The sequence below is a fragment of the Saccostrea cucullata genome, unplaced genomic scaffold, assembly GCF_032062105.1.
Source record: "Saccostrea cucullata isolate Sc308-1 unplaced genomic scaffold, CSIRO_AGI_Scuc_v1 ctg4212, whole genome shotgun sequence".
Taxonomy (NCBI): domain Eukaryota; kingdom Metazoa; phylum Mollusca; class Bivalvia; order Ostreida; family Ostreidae; genus Saccostrea; species Saccostrea cuccullata.
Window position 1 is genome coordinate 81,814 of NW_026940570.1, and position 22,398 is coordinate 104,211.

Sequence of the window (22,398 nt, forward strand, 5' to 3'; positions counted from 1 at the left end):
TCAGGTAGAGAAGACAACTGCACGTCTACCGGAAGATACAGAAATTCAAAGGCACTCCTTTCTAGCAATATTTTTCTTAGTTTTATAGCACTCATCCAGTTTATTTTTTATCTGTATTTTTCAATTTTCTACAAACCTCGATTGTTGTACATAACAAGGTTTTGATTGATTGATTGTATATATTTTAAAGTCCCTCTCGAGAATTTTTCACTCATAGGGATACGCCACCATGGAGAGTTTTTGTTATATGATGGGCACTTTTTAGCCATTGAGCAGAGAGGGATTTTTCGTGCCAGCATATACTGCGACGCGGATTCTCAGTATATGCAGTCTAATCCGAGGGACCGGTCTCCACATCAAACAGTGGGATTCGAACCCACGACGTAAGGATCAACTCCTTACTTCGCAACTGTCGTAGACGCTCTAACCACTAACGAGGTCGACAACAAGGTTTTGATGTAAGATGTGTATTATATGTAATTAACTTCATGTTTCTTGTTTAAGACCATATTATACAAACACACTTTTGTCATAACTGTTGAAATTATTAACCTGAGTCATGTTTCAATGAGTAAAATGAACAGATTTAACCACGTAGTTTTTTTCAATATTCATTAAAATTCAGACAAAAATGTAATTTGAATCAACATATATTTGTATGGATTAGTAAGGATAGTTGCAGAAAGGTAGAATTTGAACATCATAAAATGTTCACAATTTCTTTATATTTTGGAAATTTATTAGTTTTATTATTTGCAACAGAAATAAACCCTGAAATATATCCACATCCTGGCATTTATTTTTTGTTTGTATCATCTGTCATTAATTCTGCTTGAACATTATGCAGTGGTTCCTTTTTAAGAATAAAAATATTCTATTCTAATAAAACATAGGAAATCTCTAACCAATAAAAATGGCAAACTAAATGTAGATAACAGCATTTGCTTGCCTTTAAAATAAGGACCATATATCATTTCCTAATTATTACATTATGATAATTCACATAGATTAATATTTGGTGAGATTTATTGTTTAATTCCATATGCATTAAATAAAATTAAATTGATTTATTATCTCGAAAGGGTCTTTAAACCTATTTTCATTATCTTAGAAGTAATGTCAGGTTCACATATCCTAAGTCTGGAAACAACGTTTGATGAATAATTGTCAAATAAAATATAAGGCATGGACTTACAGTTGAAACATAGTGTAAAACAGGACTGGGCCAATTTGTATTAAAAACATAACTGATGGTAAATATAGGTTTAATAAGCATACAACATGTTTTTTAACATAATTTTAATTCGTGAAACTTCAAATACCTGTTGATTTTCAATATCCATAATTTATACTAATTTCCAATCCTTTATTCCTTTGTCGAAGAATCTAACTAAGAATTTTACACCTTTAAAATAGACAAATTAAAACTATGAAAGAAATATAGTAAAGTTTGGTGCAACTTGATGAAGAGAACTTTTTGAATAAAATGTTTATTGAGCGACTGATGCTTATGACTACTTTTGCGTCTCTGTGTAGAGTACACTATATCAGAACACTTTGAACTTAATAGTTTCAATACCACTTTTAGCATTAAAGCTGTTTCCATATGAAAAGATCATTTTTAGTTATCTAATCCAGTTATTTTTTGTCTACGGTAATATGTTCGCAATGATGGGCTCTGAATATGACTGTTAATCTCTTCTAGATTTATTTCCTACTTTCATCTTCACAGTTTGTTTTGCTTAAATTTTTTTTGATACATGTAGATGACTATTCGTTATCTTCACCTTTTTCCTTCATGGACACAATAGAATGTTTAGGTAAATTGACATGTTTGTAGAGAAGCTGCTGGTCCCTATCGTTAAAATCTTTGTCGAAATATTCTTTTAAGGTGGAACCTTGGTTTCACAATGTAAGTAAGCCCAGTCCATGTACTTGTACATGTACATGTAAATTCTATTGAGATAGAATTTTTAATTTTTATTTATAAAATGTATTTTAGCAAATAAGGAAATGCTCTTTCCTAGGAATAGAAAATGCTTTCGTTTTATCGACTAAACTAATAACTTCCTTTTAGCGAAACTTGAAAAAAAATATTAATATTCAATGGACACGGACATGATGAAACTATTATGTAGGTTTTTTTCTGTCTGTCTACAGAAATATACCGTGTTGATCAAACCAATACACGGTGAGCTTTATCAAGGTGCGAGAGATACAAAACACGAGACTCATAGCAACATTCTCAAAAATAATAAAGACGACAAACAGAAAATGCTTAAAATCGTCTTAAAAGGACGTAAATCAAGAAAACGAATAAAAAATAAATGTATCTTTCTACAAAACGGTAATTAGTATATGATTATTGTGTATACCTTACTAATAATCTATATCTGTAAACAATGTTAAGAAATTTTTTAGCAATCAAGTTTGGCAGAAATTCTAACTACAAATGTAAGTGTAAAAAGTATTATAATAGTTCAATTACAAGTACAATTAAAGATAGCGCTTCCCGTAAATCATCAAAAATCAAGACTGCTAATAATGTTTCTGCATGAATTGTTATTTACTAAATAAGAAGGCATCGAAGGACTACTTGTCTTTTGTAAAAAAAAAAAAAAAAACACTGACTAATACAGTTGACGGTTTACTTGGACATTTAAACTTGTATCATGCATGGAGGTGCAGATTTGATAATACATGTAGATGGTAAAACTTTTTTAGTAATCATAAGTATGGTGTTAAGAGTACTAACACGTGAAAGCCAGGAGTTGAAGGCAGAGTAGTCGTTTTCTTCAAGGAAAACTTATATGTGCATGCATTGAAATAAACTGTTATTTTTGTTGGATTAAATCTTGAACATTTATAATGTAAAAGAACTTCTATATATTTTTCTATTGTAAAGTATGACGTCAACTGTAAATGTCAGCGCTTTTTGCAAAAGTCAACAAGTAGATATCCAGTGGAAGACCCGTAGCCGCACGGAGGGTTGATCGTTCAGCCAAAAAATAAATTTAAAGTTTTTTAACGCTAATTGGTTATGTGGCTTTTATATTACCCGATTACCAGGAAATCAAAATGTTTGTCCAACAACATATGACAGCATATAAGCATCTTGTGATCATTTGTAGTTTGTTGTGGCCCTAGAGTTGGTCGGAATATTAGAGAAAAAATAGGGCAATATGCACAAAGTATTAATTAGAAGCTGTTATATATTTTTGCAGTTTATTCATTTGAATGAAGTAGTTTGTTTGAAAAACACAGCTAAAAGTAAGTATCTCTCTCTCTCTCTCTCTCTCTCTCTCTCTCTCTCTCTCTCTCTCTCTCTCTCTCATGTACATGAAATTGAGAAAACAAAAAAATTAAACAACTTACAAAAGTGTGCTATGTGGCATTAATTTCAGTGATTTCGCAAACTTTCATTTTAGATTGCTATGTAGGATATCATGGTAATAGATGTGAAATACCCTGTCCCTACCCAAGCTACGGAATGTATTGTCAGTCAAAGTGTTATTGTGAAAAAGAATACTGTAATCACACGAACGGATGTCGAGGTAAGCTGATTTAAATGCATACAGGCTATATTATTTAACAAAAGAATTTACATAATTCGAGTGGAGAAAGGGGTTGACATTCTTGAACATGGTGGTGACCACTGGATTTATAATGAAATTTTTCATTAAGAGTGAAAACTTGTAAAATGTTCACAGTGTTGAACAGGAAACCCCCTTTCCTCTCTATCGTGCATTTCTCGTGCAAATCAACACAAATCACCACATTGACCTTGGAATTACAAATGCAACCTTAAGGGTTGAGATATTTTCTTCCATAGAGTGTTCACCGGGTTCCAGGGGAAAAGGCTGTGAATATGATTGTACATATCCAAATAAATTATGGCGTATATTTTAAAAGAAAATAAGTCTGCGTTTTCGTGAATGTTGTAAAATAACCTCCTCGATCGTTCTCGAAATGTTGTTTGAAAGATAAAAGCCGAGGCGTTAGCCGAGGCTTTTATATTTCAAACAACATTTCGAGACCGAGGACTTTATTTCTATTCTACCATGTATGCTACAATCGCTAAATTACGGATAATAGTTTCCTCTATATATAAACGAATTAGGTCACCATGTCTCGATTAAGCTGTTTCATTTAACACCAGAGGTAAAATTGTTTGCTTCCCTGTGGATAGAATGCAGACGATTTGAGCTTTCGTTACATTAAAAATAGCCTTTTTAAATTATAAATTTGTTCGTAATATGTATTGATCAGTTAAAATGGATATACAATTTAACAAAATCATTTTCCTGTTTTACCGCTAAAATCACACTGTTTAATGTGTAGGGAGGTCCGTGGAATAGCCCCGCTTAGCTATAAAAACCGACATTTTTCAGCAACTTGATGCAATTTACAATGTTCACAGTGTTTATACTGCAAAAGACGACACATCGATGCGGTCTAAACAAGTATTTCATTCAACAGCAAAACATGCATTTGAATTGTTCAGATTTGATGTGTGTTTCTGAACTGATAATTTTTTGATGACGTTCGTGATTTATTGGAGAATAATGTCCGCCGGTGATTTGATGTAAAAAGAAAGAAGAAAGTAAGAAAGAAAATGTAAGAATTAACGATGATTAAAAAATAACAATAGTTAATTTAAGTTTATTTGACAAATAAATTGCGGAATTTTAACATTTGCAGAATCTCATCAATCGAGTTGTTTATCTGTGGAGGATGGTTTACAAGGGCATCGAGTATGGAGAGGGATTCCAGTGGGATCGTAAATAATGATGGGGATCAAGATGATCAATGTCCATTATTCTTAAGAAAATGACATACATGTATAAAACTGGTTTTGTGCTCTTACAGTTCTTTGCTCTTTTTAGACCTCTGCAGTTTTGTCAAGTATCTGATTTTAAATTTGTTTTTAAATGTTGAAAACTACAATTCCTTACTTTTTAGAATAATTCATTAGATATACTGTTAGGCTGTCGTTTAACTAATTTTTCAAAATAAAGGGTGTACTAAGCTTTTTAACTGTCAAATGTTTCTTAAAAGCCGTGTGAGCTACCCTCAAAATAATTACCTATGTGTTTGAAAATTGATCAAACATTATCGGTGATAATTTCGCGAATTTCGGCAAACAGTACAATGGTTGTTGTAATATCCATTCGCAAAGGACGTTACCATTTTTGATGCCCATTATATCATTTCTATTCATTGAAATTCACTTGCTCATGTGTCTATAAAACATATATTGGTTGCTGTAAATGCCCCATACTTCAGTGTATATTTCTTTGGGACTCTGAAAACGTTTTACAGCAGCTTTAATGAAAGTTCAATTTCACTCTAGTTTACAGTTTCTTTGCCATTCATTTATAATGCAGTGTCTCGAATATCCCTTATTTTCCAGCATCTCACAAAGAAACTTTACCATATAAAGTGGTCACATTCACTGTTATCAAGTCATTAAAGATTAAATCATAAGAGAAAGTCAATTTTACAAAATGTTATAACACATGATTGCTATAGTGTAAGTCATGGAGTTCAGGACATTATTATGAACAGCCCTGATATAAGGGAGGACATTCGTCCAATGCCATACCTTTTATGTAATCTTAGTGATCTGGCTAGGCTACCGATGTGCTTCAAATACAAAGTATTTTGAGTGAGATGTCATTTATTAAATGACAATAAGTATATATAACACAAATAACGATAAAGATCCCTCACTGCTCAATGACCTTGAGTGCCGAGTAAAGGTCAAAATTTGAAGCCCTTCACCGGCATACAGTGACGTCTCCATGTGAGTGAAAAATTTTCGAGAAGGACATTAAATAATATACAATCAATCAGTATAATCATATAAACATATTGGAATATATCTATATAATTACTTTAATTTTTGGTCAAATTCGAGAGCACTCCAGACTCCCCAGACTACTCTTTACTTTAGTAAATGCCAAAATCGCCAATACATCTATGATATAATATAAAACATACAACGTATCAAGAAGAACATGTGTGTAAGATCTCATCATAGCAAGTAAAATTAAAAAAAAGAGGAGATTTGGATTAAAACTAATTACATAACATATTGTTAATTTGTAAAGAAAGTAACTTTAAGAGAAATGTAATAACAGCAAGATATAAGACATTAAAGTCATTTTACAATACAAAGTACGTATCAAACTTTCACTCAAATTTTGTAAGAACAATTTTAGGATACTATCATAATGGTAAAAATGATTTTCATAAAAGAAAATTTCTACATTACTTGTACTTGATGTTATACTCGAAAAAAGAGAGGCAATTAGCTGAACCAACTTGTACTAGGACTAAATTCTGACTGAATGCAAATAAAACAAGGGTATGGAATATTTCATTTTAAAAGTTTTGATAATAATTTATTTTCATTTGTACAACAAGTAAACAAAGCAATCTAAGTACCTTTACTTCGACTCATTTTAGCATAAACTAGCTGAACTTTATTTCAATTGATTGGAGGAAAATAATAATATATTTTCTCTGAGATCTTCACTGAGTTTCATAGTAAAAGGATGTTAACAATAGAGCAGTTATACATATTATTATGTAAAGTGTCAGTCATAATATAACTGCTTGGGAAAATAAGTGTGATTAAGGTCCTTGATTTGTGAAAGTAAGGGAAAGGAATTGGGGTGCTGTAAACGAAGGACCCTAGGGTGATTTTCACACTTGTGTACCGTGTAACTATGTAGATCTGAGATTTATGTGTTTCAATATATTTTTAAAGTTTTAGTAAATATAAAATGTAAGTCTTTTATGAAAACTTTAACTTTCTAAAATTAATTGATTGATTAGAGGTTGCTTTACGTCAGATTCGAAAAATTTCATTGATAAAGAGACATCACCATATACCGGTAATGGGTTTCAAATTTTGGCCTTTTCTTGGCATTTACCGCTATTTAGCAGTGAGGGGTTTTACAATGAAGCGCACTTAAGTGGTTAAATGTTCTGTTTGGATTAAACGCTCTGAGTCATATTTTAAACGTCAATAATAACGAGTTACACCGAAATAAAGATTTTTATAGTTATAAGAGAGATGGTTAGAGAGTTTTTTGCTTCTGTAAAACACGTATTGAAACTAATTTGTACATAATTATGAAATTATCATGTATATTGGAGTTTCCATAACACATGTATTGGTAGAACACATGCTTACTCGGTGTTTATGTAGACCGTCAATTTGATTGGCTATTATATTTATGGAATACCTGTTCTACAGCAAATTATGTCAAAATTCCAAAATGTGAGCGGTCTTCTTGAAGTATCCATGCACATGCTCGTCAAAGGCCACAGAGATAAAATCCTCAAGATAAAGATCCACCGAGTCAAGGCATAAACAAAACTTTATGAAAATTTACGCCGACCTTACATGATTCTGGAATTTTTGGAAAGAGAGATGTAGAAACAGTGCCCCTAAAAAGTATACAGCAGGAAAGGATAATTGATATGTACCTCGATGCACTAGGCATTGGACAAAGGGGGGTAACTGAGAATTTTCGTCGATAAAACCCTGTCTAATTCATATACAAATTAGTTGCAATTAATTTTAAAGGAAAACAAGAAAACATTGATGTAACCATCAATTGTCGCCCGGGAAATATATAAAGTAAACAATGAAAATGAGTCTTGATCAACAAACCGCTTCGATATGTGTAAAAAGCATGCATCTAATTGATGGAGACGATAGTCGCAAATATTAAAAAAAAAAAAAATTGTAGTCGGATAAAAATCAATCAAAAACTTTAAACTTGATCAATTCTTTAAGTAAATGTTGACTGCATAAAATATAAATTGAAGTTAGACACACGCATCATTAATATTTAAAAATGTATTAATTTTCAATTTTAGAATATAAAACACTAACTGTGCAGAGTGTGTTTTTATCCGAGAAGTAAAATTCGATGTTCTAAAAAAGGTGGCCTGTCGTTGTTTTGATAGTAAATGATACGTAACTTTATATATTAAATATGAAAAACATATATATTCTTACAGATTCACTTCATGGGAGTAAATATATTATGCATCTCTAATTTATAAACGGAAAGAACATTCTGATTAACAATCTTCTCAATGTTTAGAAAACCTTTAGTTCTGAATAACTACTCCCACCCCATTCCCAATACACCAACACTTAAACTTATATGTATAGAGCAGCCCGGTCCTCCGGGCTGCAATGATAATGTTAATAAAATGATGCTGGTAACTACTTTTAAACATTTTCTGTATTATATGTTTATTATCTCTCATCTATTGCATGGATGGGGTAATGGTAATGTGTAATGGTAATTGACTGTAATTAACTACAAATTTCGATGTAATTGAAAGTAATGTGTAATTAGCTAAATTTTCAATTACAAGTAATTGTAATTTAATAATTACATTCCAAAAAAGCATGTAATTCACAATTACTTTTCAATTACATTCAATTACAGTGAAAAATAGTCCCCTTCCCCTCCATCTCATACACGTTATTCAAGAAAGGTTTTTTTAAGTACGGGTCTCTGTAAGAATCAGACAATATGTGTAAAAAGTGAATCATGAGGGTTCTCAGAATTCGATGATTTTACACACATAGGTTTCTCTTACACTATGAACCACGTATGTAAAATGAAAATTATTTTGGGTCCTGCTTACTATGGAAACATGGCCAAAGAAATTTTCCCAAGCAACCAGTCAATTTTCCATGGGGATGGACAAATAAATCACTAAACTTAGAGGCTTGAAATTGAATGTGAATATTACCAGAGGGGTTCTTAAATAATGTTATCATAAAGATAAACATTTCAAGTGATAAAACCATGTAATACATAGAATTTTTATTTTAAGATATTTCTTTTACGGGCAATGGAAGGTATGCATGTTTTGCATTTTTTTGCTGTTTCGGCATTTTTCTTAATTTGGGCAATTTTCAAGGCCATATATCTCAAACTTCTAGCACAATACAAGAGTATGGTATATTTTACATAAAGGCAGAGGAATATCCTTTTTGGAATTTAAATTCAAAAACGTGTGTTTTTCAATATTTACAATCGGTTGCCTAGCAACAAAAATGGATGTTTTGATTAAGAGAAAGAGACAAATTGTCAAATATGCAAGTTATTTATGGAATTAAATCTTACGGGTGGATACCAAAATCAATTTTTAAAGTAAAAACCTATTTCTGAGCCTTCGTTATGAATTCAGGAATATTTTGCAAATACTAATCGCCATAGCAACAGAAAATTCCCCATAGCAACAAAGAAAATAAATCCACTTTTGACAGACACTCATTATTCAGTGTTTGACAAACCACAGTGATTGAAGAGCCTCAGTACATTTTTTGAACTTTATCAGTCCCCAACCCCTGAAGCTGGAGAGGGCTATAGGTTTCCTCTGAGTCTGTCCGCCGGTCTAGCTGTCACCATATCTGTGTGTAAGTCTGTCCTTCTTGGGTTTCCGCACTTTTTTTCTAAACGCTTGCAGATATTAAAGCTGAATTTCGGCATGTGAGTGTATCTTGGTGAGTTACAGATTAAGTTTGAATGTCGTTACGCTTCATTGATAATTGATAGATTTATGGCGTTTTAATTTTTTGATAATGGTTTAAGATCGGGTTCGTGCTGCGCTAAATTCCAAAGGTCAACATGGTCAACTTGAAGTTGAAAAAATGAGTTGAATTTCAGTTATGTGTGCTTGTTTTTTTTTTTAAGATTAAAGTCATGCAGTGATAACTTCAAAATTTTAGCATCATACACTTTTACCTTGGTCATAACTTATGCATATTATAAAAAGACATTCTAGAGAAAAGGGAGAACCCGGTAGGGAACATGCATTGCTTATGCAATAATCTCAGAATGCTTGTATTAAAATTAACCCATGGCAACAACAATGAGCATGTAGCTATTATGAAAAGTTATTAAGCGCCATCATCTATAATGACCTGAACATTTATATAGGAGCCGTACATGTGGTATGTACTGTCTGTGATTTTCTTAAAACTCCCTTTATTTAGTCTTTGACATTGTTATTGTAAGTTATGCAAAAAATTAGTTGCTGTGTGTCATTGTTACCATGGCAACATGTCATAAATTTTGAAAAAAATATGGCAGTTTTTAACATGATTTGAGTGTTATTGTTAACATTTGTACCTAAACAAACAAGTGGCAAGGTTCCAGGCCATAAAAGTTAGACGAGTTTTCTTTCGATCTCAATCTCACAGTTACATGTAAAGGTTGAAATATATGTACAACAAAATATTAGAGAAAAGAGCCTTGAAAAATTTTCCAGAGATGAAACCACAACAAGCCTTCAGTGCTTGTTTTAATTTATCCTATATTTAAAAAAAATCACATTTCTATATAACTCACTCAGATGATCAATATAAAGACATTGTTTTGGTCATAATTAATATAGATTTTCACATTTTAAAATTTTCAAACTTTATTCTTTCAAAAAGAGCAGTGCTAGGGAATTAAGCAGAAAAAATATGCATCGGTTAAAATTTGAAACAAAAGGCCCAGGGACCACACCCTTCACCTGAGCAAGGGAGCTGGGATCAAAGCAAAAATCAGTGTAGCCTTGGAAAGATAATGTATATGTGGTCCCAATCTACCCTAAAAAGGAGAGGGTATGATGTCTTATTTCTTAAATGATACATGTATCCAATTTTACTTAAGTTCTTCCAGATTAGTACTATTTAAGGTGAGTCAAATAACAAGTTTCTTGATTAAAGCTGAACACTACTCGTAACAAGCTAATTCATAGAATGTGTGTCCCCCGCTTAGGGAAAAAGTAAACCATGCACAGTCGGGGGGGGGGGGGGGGTCGAACCCCCTCGACTGAATTTGTAAAATTATTAAATGTATACTGAAGCAAATAAAATATGCCAATATGAATATAAAGATTTGATTGATTATTCTTTATTATCTGTGTAGAAGATCCTTTTTATATGGAATATTTATCACACTGTACTTATGACTTTATGAGTTTGTACAAGCCAGACCTCATAAATTTTTCATTTCACATGCTAAATACTATCATTACATGTAATAAAATATAACATAAAACATAAAATGAAAAAGTAATTCGAAAAAAAATTGGATTGTCCGGAATGCGAACCCTGGCCCTCTCACGTGTGAAGTGAGAGACATTCACTGTACCACTAGACCACGGAGCCGCTTGACTAAATTGAAAATTATATACAAACATGAAGTTACATACATGTATATATTCACGTTCGATATATTGTCAAAATTTACACAATGCATGGTGTCTAATTTAACCTTTATTAAACAGTTTTAATAGATGTAATGAGAATATAAAGTCCGCCGAGAACCGAGAACCTGTTTTATACGTAATAACTCAGTTTCTCTCCTTCATACCCCTGTGCTAAAAAAAGCGACATATAATACAATAAATACTAATAAAACAAACGGGTCGGGACACTTTGAGAGGGGTGAGAGAGGGCCTAGGGACTTTTGGTATAAAATTACATTGCAAAAGCTCAAGACCCTCTTGAAATATCGCCCGAAAACGATGGTGTTACACACACACAGAATGTATACATTTATGACCTTGAACTTTGACCTTTTGATCTCAAAATCAATAGGAGTCTTCCTTAAGCCACAGGAAGTTGTTATGTAAAATTTCATTGCAAAAGCTCAAAGGATTCTCGAGATATCGTGCGGAAACGAAAGTGTTATAACAGACAGAATTTGAGAATTTATGATCTTGACCTTTGGACCTCAAAATCAATAGAGGTCTTCCTTAAACCACAGGGAGTTGCTATATAAAATTTCTTTGCAAAAGCTGAAAGGGTTCTTTAGATATAGTGTGGAAACGAAAGCGTTACAGACAGACAGAAAGACGGACGGACGGACAGACAGACCCGATTTAATATCCTCCACTTTTCAAGCGGGGGACAAAAAGGCATAATCCGCCATATTTCCAGTTCTTCAAAGCTGTCCCTACAACCCATATATAGAGAGCAGATCGCTTTTAAGTTCAATGTATTTTGCTGTAAAGATCCGACAAGTGTAGACTTACATCTTACATACTCGGTCATGATGAAATTATCAAAGTTAATGTACTTTTTCAAAAACAGATCGATACATCATTAACAAACAGAAAATGCACATAAAAACAAGGAATAAACGCAAAAAATCTAAAACCACGCAAGGAGTACTACATGTCGGCCACGAGTTTCGAGTGTGCAATCGGGTGTAACAAAATCGAACTACCCGTCTTACAGTGTCTATTTATGAGAGATGTTCAGCTTTACATGTAAATAGTATCCAAGAGAGCAAATTCCAAAAGCAGCAAGACATTACTTTAAACCACTGGTACTTTGTTTTCGTGGTTACACGGAAAAGAAGAAAATAATCTAATTTTCTCATGCTGTTGCATGCTGTTGGTGTTGTGGTGTTGCAAGGTTTTAGGGATGTATACATGTCACAAATGCAGATCTAGGGCCGGTGTGCCGGTCACCCCCCCCCCCCCCCGTTTGAAGATTTTGTACATGTACAGTAGTGTATATAAAATTTATATGTCCACTATCCTAAAATCAAGAAAACATCTTTCATTTGTTGACCCCCTCTAGTGCCTTGCCCTAAACCCATTGGGGACTTCATTGCAGCCCAGGGGACCCCCTGCCTTCTCCTGCCCCCACCCCCCTCCCAAACCCACCCCACGACAAAATTCCTTGATCGACTTTCTCGAATTTTCCTGTTTTTTTCTCAAGATAGGAGCATTAGCCCAATTTCAGTAAAGTAAACAGATAGCTTCTAATGAAGTATGCAAATTTATGGGTCGAGGCTATTTGGTACCGCCTGGAAGGTGGCGGGAGTTATCTTTCCATAAGTGTACACGAGTTATCTCGCATTACTGTGACGTATAATGAAACCATATTAATTCGTTCTTCGTTTGGTTCATGCTTATGTAAATATGTAAAACGGAAAGAAACTCAGTGTGTGTGAGGGAGGGTGTGGGTGTTGGGGGGGGGGGGGGGGCGGGGTCGACATAACAATTTTAATTATATTCAGTAGAAAACAAAGGTTTTTTACAGACCATCCTCCAAAGAAATTAATAAAAAAAATTAGAAAGAAATTGACGTTAAGTACTATAAATAATTTATATTTATAAGTACATATTTGCCCTGCTTAGAGATCACATCCTGAATAAATTGGGAGAGGCGCGCGATTTCCAGACTTACAGATACCACCCCCCCCCCCCCTCCACTCCCCTCCCCCCCCCCCCCCCCACTCACACACACAGATAAACCCAGTCAATGCAAGACGAGGAATTTAATGAACGGAATGCATCTTTTATATGTCGATTTAAAATTTTTTGCATATATTGGTTTGAAGTAGGCATAAATGAAATAATTAAACAAAAACGTTCACAGCAATACTTTAACGGCATATGATATATATTTCAATTAATCATTTATAATTAGATTTTTTTCAAACATAAACTTTTTATTCGAACTGTTTTAACAATTTTCAGTATTTAATTCCTATAAGCACTTGAAATCATTTTATTTTCTATTTGGCATTTTTAAAAAGTATCATTATCGCACACAAAATATTTTCGAGGAAAATGTCAATTTATTCCACGTCTCGAGATCAATACAATGAGCCAGAACAGTTTGAAATTGTTTTATTTAAAGCTATGTGTAAATGCAGCGAAAACATTACGGAACATAGAGCGAAAGATATTGATTTAATTCGTGTGTCATATCAAAGTTTTTCGCGAAGTAGCTGGATGAATGATAGATGTACATGTATATTGAAATGTTTCTTCCGACTATTATCAAATATAGGGCGTCATGAAAATGTGTCAATAAATGAGAACATTTCTCTAAGGCATGGCTTGGCAATGAACTTTTCTTGCATGCAACTGAAATAAAAAAAAAAGACCTCAAGAATAAAAAAAGAAAGCATACGTATGAATGTGATCCTAAACATGATATAGGCCTCGGAAGCAAATTGAAAGGGGGGGGGGGGTAGGCTGAACCAACAAAAAAGGTAAACTCCAATTTTCAATGCATGCCTATATTTAGTATATATTTGCAAAAAAGTGTGGGGGAGGGGGGCTAAGCCTCCCCTCAACCCCCTGGTTCCGACGCCTATGCATGAAGAAAACAGACAGAAACGGATAAACAGGTGTGACATACAATAATGAATCATCCTAATTCTTACAGGTACTAACTTACCTGTATGAGATATCAGAATATGAAGTTACCTGTAAAATCTTCAAGTTGGTTCATTTATTAAATATGATAAGCATCAGGTTATGAAGCTGCCTATGTAGTAGTAATATGAATCAGGATCTGATAATTTCTATCTCTACAACAGATACCGGCGTAAAAAGCCAACTATCTGTTATAGGGACTGCGTGTGTATATGTAAAAGGTATAATTCAGAAAGGAACCTTCATACATCAATTAGGTACTGCTAAAGGGTATGGAATTGCACTTAAGCTACCCTAATCAAGTACCAGATATTTAACCATTCTTGATTCAATTAAATAAAACATTGTGCCTCGCAGATACATATACATGAATAAACCGAACCGATCTTTTAGGTACTACATTTCAGCTCACCGACCTGTAACAGGTACCAGATATTTATGCAATTAAATTCTAGTACTTAAACCTTCTGCCTCTTACAGATTTCTGATAATAGCATACCGACTCGTAACAGGTACCAGATTTCAGCTCACCGACCTGTAAGAGGTACCAGATTATTACACGATCAAATGCTAGTACTTCAACCCTCCTGCCTCTTACAGATGTCTAATTATAGCATACCGACTTGTAACAGGTACCAGACTTCAGCTCAACGACCTGAAAGAGGTACCAGATTATTACACAATCAAATGTTTGTACTTAAAAACTCCTGCCTCTTACAGATGTCTGATTATAACATACCGACTTGTAACAGGTACCAGATTTCATCCCACCGACCTGTAACAGGTACCAGATATTTATGCAATTAAATTCTAGTACTTAAACCTTCTGCCTCTTACAGATTTCTGCTAATAGCATACCGACTCGTAACAGGTACCAGAGTTCAGCTCACCGACCTGTAAGAGGTACCAGATTATTACACGATGAAATGCTAGTACTTCAACCTTCCTGCCTCTTACAGATGTTTGATAATAGCATACCGACTTGTAAGAGGTACCAGATTTTAAGTCACCGACCTGTAAGAGGTACCAGACATTTACACAATAAAATTTTAGTACTTTAACTCTTCTAACTCTTACAGATGTCTAATTATAGCATACCGACTTGTAACAGGTACCAGATTTCAGCTCACCGACCTGTAAGAGGTACCAGATTATAACACAATCAAATGCTAGTACTTTAACCCTTCTACGTCTTACAGATGTTTGATAATAGCATACCGACTTGTAAGAGGTACCAGATTTTAGGTCACCGACCTGTAAGAGGTACCAGACATTTACACAATAAAATTTTAGTACTTTAACCCTTCTAACTCTTACAGATGTCTAATTATAGCATACCGACTTGTAACAGGTACCAGATTTCAGCTCACCGACCTGTAAGAGGTACCAGATTATAACGCAATCAAATGCTAGTACTTTAACCCTTCTACGTCTTACAGATGTTTGATAATAGCATACCGACTTGTAAGAGGTACATGTACCAGATTTTAAGTCACCGACCTGTAAGAGGTACCAGACATTTACACAATAAAATTTTAGTACTTTAACCCTTCTAACTCTTACAGATGTCTAATTATAGCATACCGACTTGTAACAGGTACCAGATTTAAGCTCACCGACCTGTTAGAGGTACCAGATTATAACACAATCAAGTGCTAGTACTTTAACCCTTCTACGTCTTACAGATGTTTGATAATAGCATACCGACTTGTAAGAGGTACCAGATTTTAGGTCACCGACCTGTAAGAGGTACCAGACATTTACACAATAAAATTTTAGTACTTTAACCCTTCTAACTCTTACAGATGTCTAATTATAGCATACCGACTTGTAACAGGTACCAGATTTCAGCTCACCGACCTGTAAGAGGTACCAGATTACTACACAATCAAATGTTTGTACGTAAAACCTCCTGCCTCTTACAGATGTCTGATTATAATATACCGACTTTTAACAGGTACCAGATTTCAGCTCACTGACCTGGAAGAAGTACCAGATTACTACACAATCAAATGTTTGTACGTAAAACCTCCTGCCTCTTACAGATGTCTGATTATAACATACCGACTTGTAACAGGTACCAGATTTCAGCTCACCGACCTGCAACAGGTACCAGATATTTACACAATAAAATTTTAGTACTTTAACCCTTCTAACTCTTACAGATGTCTAATTATAGCATACCGACTTGTAACAGGTACCAGATTTCAGCTCACCGACCTGTAAGAGGTACCAGATTATAACACAATCAAATGCTAGTACTTTAATCCTTCTACGTCTTACAGATGTTTGATAATAGCATACCGACTTGTAAGAGAGAGGTACCAGATTTTAAGTCACCGACCTGGAAGAGGTACCAGATTACTACACAATCAAATGTTTGTACGTAAAACCTCCTGCCTCTTACAGATGTCTGATTATAACATACCGACTTGTAACAGGTACCAGATTTCAGCTCACCGACCTGGAAGAGGTACCAGATTACTACACAATTAAATGTTTGTACGTAAAACCTCCTACCTCTTACAGATGTCTGATTATAACATACCGACTTGTAACAGGTACCAGATTTCAGCTCACCGACCTGTAACAGGTACCAGATATTTACACAATTAAATTTTAGTACTTTAACCCTTCTAACTCTTACAGATGTCTAATTATAGCATACCGACTTGTAAGAGGTACCAGATTTCAGCTCACCGACCTGTAAGAGGTACCAGATTATAACACAATCAAATGCTAGTACTTTAATCCTTCTACGTCTTACAGATGTTTGATAATAGCATACCGACTTGTAAGAGGTACCAGATTTTAGGTCACCGACCTGTAAGAGGTACCAGACATTTACACAATAAAACTCTATTGCTTTAACCCTCCAAACTCTTAGAAATGTCTGATTATAGCATACCGACATGTAACAGGTACCAGATTTTAGCTCACCGACCTGTAACAGGTACCAGATATTTACACAATAAAATTTTAGTACTTTAACCCTTCTAACTCTTACAGATGTCTGATTATAACATATCGACCTGTAAGAGGTACCAGATATATTAGCTCACCGACCTTTAACAGGTACCAGATTTCAGCTCACCGACCTGTAAGAGGTACCAGGTTATTACACAATTAAATGCTAGTACTTTAACCTTCCTACCGCTTACAGATGTTTGATTATAGCATACTGAGTTGTAACAGGTACCAGATTTCAGCTCATCGACCTGTACGAGGTAACAGATTATTACACAATCAAATGCTAGTTTTTTAACCCTTCTTACTCTTATAGATGTCTGATTATAACATACCGACCTGAAACAGGTACCAGGTATTAGTTCACCGACCTGTAACAGGTACCAGATATTTACACAATGAAATTCTAGAACTTTAACCCTCATACTTCTTACAGATGTCTTATTTTAACATACCGGCCTGTAAGATGTACCAAATTTAAAGCTACCTACCTGTAACAGGTACCGTATTTAAGAAAGATATGGAGATAACGAAGAGTATTTAATATCAAAGTCTATAATACAATACAAAATAGGAGCAGAGCAAACACGGACCTCCAAAACATCAGAGGTGGGATCAGGTACCATGGAGGAGTGAGCATCCCCCGCTGACCGGTCACACCTGCCGTGTGCTCGCCGTCATTGTGACAGCAGGCTCGGTCGCTATCACTTTCCGTGTCTTCGGTCAATTTTTATTATCATGAGTCTTTATAACCACATATCGACCTACACTGAAGTCCATAATTGTACAGTATGCAAAACGTAAGTCAGCATTTGTCTCAATGATAAATTATATTTGCTGACAAGGCCATTGCATCGACCAAGGTATCGATGAAGGTATATTGCTGCATGTGTACAGGAAGCTGGCGATAGAAAAGTTAAAGTCATCACGTTTATCATATAGCTTGGTTGTTAGATTACCATTAATGTCTTTTTCAAGTAAAATATCCAAGTATGAAACAGATGTGTTAGACTCTGTAGTATCTTTTATCTCAAGCTCACCAGGACATATAGTATCGATGTAGAAATGGAAATGACCATTGTTTATTGACGATACGTCGTCGATATATCTAAATGTCGATTTGAAGGCCACAGAAAGTGTTTTCTTCTTATCATGCATTAGATTTTGCACAAATTCTGCGTCATATGAATATAGAAAATAGGTCCGCTAATAACGAAGCGCAATTGGTACCCATTGGAATTTCAATAGATTGTTGGAATACCTGGTCTCCAAAAACCACAAAGATATTTTCAATCAGAAACTCAAGCATCTCTTTGATTAACAACTTCAGAGTACTTGTGTGTGCAATCAGGATGTGTTTTAATAAAATATTTTTGCAATTGACCAATAACCGGGTAAGTATATTTACGAGTTCCATTTTTATTGAAAAAGCAGCTGTCAATGATATCAAAAAGCCTGGATTTAATTTATCGTGGGGAATGGTTGTGTATAAAGTTGAAAAGTCGTAAGATACTTACCTCGTACAGGTACCACATTATAAAGATGCATGTTTCTAACAGGCGCTAGGTCATGTTGTAGGCGTTGCCTTTGTCCTAAACCTTTAACAATACCATCTTCTTTTTTAGACCTAAGGAGCCAAATTTAGCCATATTTGGCTCAGAGAATCCCTAGGTATAGGAGATTCAAGTTTGTTGAAATGAAGGGGAGACAATTATGAATTAGCGAAAAATTAATCGCATAATTAAAGAGGTTTTTTTTCAAGAACCAAGGGTCAGGAAATATGAAATCCATTTGGGATCATTATAAGATAGTCTAGAGTAGTCTAGTTTGTTCAAATCATGATCCCCATGGATAGGACGGGGCCACAATGTAGGGAAAAAGACACCTTAAAAAATATAGATAAATATTCTTACTGTAGATTTGATTTTGTTCAAATCATACTCCCCTTGCTTTTTCAGGGTAGTTAATGACCACTTATGCATTAAAGCTCTTCAATACCAAATGTATTTTTGCTTTTTTTGGCAATTCACAATGCTCTGTGAGCAATGTGTTCCATGAGTCTGTTGTTGGATTTATATTTTACATCAATAGGGGGAGCAGATTCCGAGGTCACTTTATAAAACACAAAAGGGACCAGAGGTCAACTTATACTGTACATCACTAGAAGGACTAGAGGTCACCTTATATTTTAATTTTACATTAATAGGTAGATCAAAAGTCACTTTAAACGTTAATTATTAGTTGACCAGAAGTCAACTTACATTGTACACTGTACATCAATATGTTGACCAAAGATCACTTTATATTTATGCCCCCCTCCCCTTAGAAGACGGGATTGTATAATGCTTTACTGCTGTCCGTCTGTCCATTTAGTTTCTATTTATTTTCTTAACAACCTTTGTACATACTGAAGTGGAATTTTTGTACACAGATTTATCAAATAAATGTGTTTTGGGTACGAATGCACCATTTTTGACAGAGTTATGCCCCTTTGACCTAGATCGATTGTATATTGTTTAACGTCCCTCTCGAGAATTTTTCACTCATATGGAGACGTCACCATATGCCCGTGAAGGGATTCAAATTTAGACCAATACTCGGCACTCAGGGCCTTTGAGCAGTGAGGGCTCTCCAATTTTGAAAAAAACACCATTGCTCATAATAACTATATGCTTAGCATGCTTAGTTTGACTACTTAAAACCAAAAGAGAGCGTAGGGGAATAAAAAAAATGAATTTCAAATACATGTAATCAGGAATAATAATCAGTGCCCATTCACCACAAAAACCCTCATCATGGGGTCATACACTTTACAATTTTGGATAAGGCCATAAAAGATTTTTAGTTTATACTATAGAACAAATTTTAAAGCATTAATTCAATAACAGTATTTAATTAGAGCTCCCACCCCTCAATGGTACCCAAGAGCCAGGGGCCTTGAATTTAAAATTCTGGAAGAGGCTCCCTTGCTCATCATATCTATATGTAGTTTGTTTAATTAATATCCAGGAGCAAAGAAAAAGAATTAAAGTACACGCATTTTAACTTTGCAATTAATGTAGCCCCACTCTAACACCAAAACCCCTGACCCTTGGGTCATGAATTTTAAAGCATTGAAGAAACCCTTTCTTATCATAACTATGCATGTAGTTAGTTTGTTAAATATCCAGGAGCAGAGGGAAAATTTTTCAAAGAAAAAAAGCCTTTCACTTTATAATTTTTATTGCCCCGTCCTAACCCCAGAGCCCCTGATCATTGTACAATGAATTTCACAATTTTGGTAGAGGAGTCGATGCTTATAATAATTATGCCAACTGTTTTACAGCTAGATGTCAATGAGTAAAGACGATTTTTAAAGATTGCATCAATTGTAGTGGTTTCGCCCCAACCTTCTGGCCCCAGGGGGGTGGAGAGCAGGGACCATGATTAAAAAAATCCCCTTTCATGCATAGAAGCTTTATGCCATTTGTTATAAATGGTTGAGCGATTGCAAAGAAAAGCTGTTCAAATGCCAACGCACAATACACAGCGCACGACCCCCCCCCTCCCAAAAAAAAAACAGATAGCAACTAGAGGTACTCTGAGCAATGAGCTCACTAAATGATGCTCTCGAAGAGTGGGCACCCCAAAGCGTAACAGACAGACATTCGGACGGAAGGACATACCGATTACTACATACCCTCCCGCTTTTCAAAGTGGGGTATAATAAGTCACATGAGTTGATTCAGGTCAGCAAATAAGTACTTTGATCTCCATATTTATGTAAAATATTAGGTGTCTTCTGATCTTCCTGTAGACGTACAATATAAGGTGACCTCTTGTTTCTTATTGATTTACAACATAAGGTAACCTTTGGTCTCCCTATTGATCTACAATATAATGATATCTCTGATCTCCATATTGAATTAAAATATTAGTAAACCTCTGGTCTCCCCATTGATTTTACAATTTAAGGTTACACCTGGTCTCCCTTCTTGTTTTACAATACTAGGTGAACCCTAATCTCCCTGTTGATGTAAATATTACTTGTCTTCCAATTTCTTCATTGTTGTTCCAAATAGTGTGATCATTAGTTTTTAATGATGTACAATATAAGATACCCTCTGGTACCCACACTAATGTACAATATAAAGTGACCTCTGGCCCCCTATTGAAGTATTGATGTACAATATATGGTGACCTTTGATGCCCCTACTGATGTACAATATAAGGTGACATCTGGTCCCCTTACTGATGTACAATATAAGGTGACCTTGTCCCCTAATGATGTACAATATAATGTGACCTGTCCACTAACGATGTACAATATAAAGTAACCTCTGGTCCCCCACAATGATGCACAATACACCTGTAACCTGTCAATATCATTCAATCTGACATCTATAAGAGTTAGGAAGGTTAAAGTACTAGAATAAGATGGCATAAACATCTGTTACCTGTTACAGGTCGGTGAACTAATACCTGGTACCTGTTTCAGGTCGGTATGTTATAATCAGACATCTATAAGAGTAAGAAGGGTTAAAAAACTAGCATTTGATTGTGTAATAATCTGTTACCTCGTACAGGTCGATGAGCTGAAATCTGGTACCTGTTACAACTCAGTATGCTATAATCAAACATCTGTAAGAGGTAGGAAGGTTAAAGTACTAGCATTTAATTGTGTAATAAGCTGGTACCTCTTACAGGTCGGTGAGCTGAAATCTGGTACCTGTTAAAGGTCGGTGAGCTAATATATCTGGTACCTCTTACAGGTCGATATGTTATAATCAGACATCTGTAAGAGTTAGAAGGGTTAAAGTACTAAAATTTTATTGTGTAAATATCTGGTACCTGTTACAGGTCGGTGAGCTAAAATCTGGTACCTGATACATGTCGGTATGCTATAATCAGACATTTCTAAGAGTTTGGAGGGTTAAAGCAATAGAGTTTTATTGTGTAAATGTCTGGTACCTCTTACAGGTCGGTGACCTAAAATCTGGTACCTGTTACAAGTCGGTATGCTATTATCAAACATCTGTAAGACGTAGAAGGATTAAAGTACTAGCATTTGATTGTGTTATAATCTGGTACCTCTTACAGGTCCGTGAGCTGAAATCTGGTACCTGTTACAAGTCGGTATGCTATAATTAGACATCTGTAAGAGTTAGAAGGGTTAAAGTACTAAAATTTCATTGTGTAAATATCTGGTACCTGTTACAGGTCCGTGAGCTGAAA

General features: G+C 34.7%; 1 protein-coding gene across 1 annotated transcript in view; it reads left to right on the forward strand.

Annotated features, from left to right (window-relative positions):
* The window catches only part of LOC134255626 (cell death abnormality protein 1-like), a 35,663-nt gene that overhangs the window by 1,475 nt on the left and 11,790 nt on the right, over positions 1 to 22,398 (forward strand). The window lies entirely within an intron of this gene.